Source organism: Arachis ipaensis, chromosome B05 (assembly GCF_000816755.2).
Source record: "Arachis ipaensis cultivar K30076 chromosome B05, Araip1.1, whole genome shotgun sequence".
In the NCBI taxonomy this organism is placed as follows: domain Eukaryota; kingdom Viridiplantae; phylum Streptophyta; class Magnoliopsida; order Fabales; family Fabaceae; genus Arachis; species Arachis ipaensis.
Window position 1 is genome coordinate 16,476,789 of NC_029789.2, and position 1,299 is coordinate 16,478,087.

Sequence of the window (1,299 nt, forward strand, 5' to 3'; positions counted from 1 at the left end):
AACACGATTACCATTAGATTTACTGGCGGATTAATCCGACAGTAACGCGGTGCATGTAACCAAAACGCAGCATTTCACTAAATAAGGTTCAGCATCGGATTTACTCGTCAGTAAATCCGACAATAGCTAGTGCGCCAGAATTTATTTTTCCCTTCAATTTTTATCCTCGAACGTTACCATCGGAACGTCAACTCCGACGGTAATATTTTAGGGTGACAAATTTATTGTCAATTTAGACGGTAAATCCGACGGAAAACTCGCCGCTAATGTGTGACGCTAAATCTGACGGTTCTCAGCATTTTTCTTGTAGTGATTAGTGGTTGATTTTGGTGACTAATTTTGGTGTACGAATAGTATTTTTGAAAATATTTTACAATGCAATCACAACTATACTTTTTGGATGACCATTCACGCAGTCAATATAAAAGTAGTTATTTTTACTAATGTGGCGTTATATGGTTGGATGCACGTGTAAAATAGTTTTACAGTGGCGGTACATCAAAATTAAATTCTATTTTATATTGTTATGTTTATTCGCTGAAATTCTCGATCTCAGGTAAGGTATTTCCTCCCGGTGATTTACATAGATAGTGTAGAATTTGGAGAAAAAGACAAATAGGTCCCTAACCTTTTAATTCGAAGACACATAAGTCACTGACTAATTAAATATACAGAAACGTCTATGACCTTCTAAAATACGAGACATTTAAGTTCATTCGTCCAAAATATATAAAGACAAATCGGTTATCTGAAAAAATTTAGATGTCTCGCATTTTAAAAAATAAATTTTACTTTTGTATTTTTAATTTTTCGAAAATTTATTTGTCTTCGAAATAAAAAATTAAGGATCTATTTATCGTTTATTCATAAAATTTGTCATTTATACGTTGACTATGAAAGGAGGCTGAAGTTGACTTGTTTTCAAAGTTGTAAAAAATCACGTAGAAAGCCTTTGTGACAATTTCTTCGTTGTAGGCCGTGTTTGTGTCCCCATTGACCACTGAAGAATTTGATCCCACCACATGGTGCCAACCCTTATACAGGTACAACTATGATGATTATGGTCTTCCTCAACTAAAATATCTATGATGGGGAGGAGGATGAAATTTGTTTGGTCAACTATTTGCATAACTTTAAATATGGAAAATATTTTTGAAGGGTTTAATTTTGATACATTAATAATAAGGTTGTCAAATTCGCGAGTCTAAGTAAATTCATAGAGTTGATCTAGACTCGACTCACGAGTTAACTCGTACGAGTTAACCTGTTATGAAGTTTATATATATATATATTCAATTC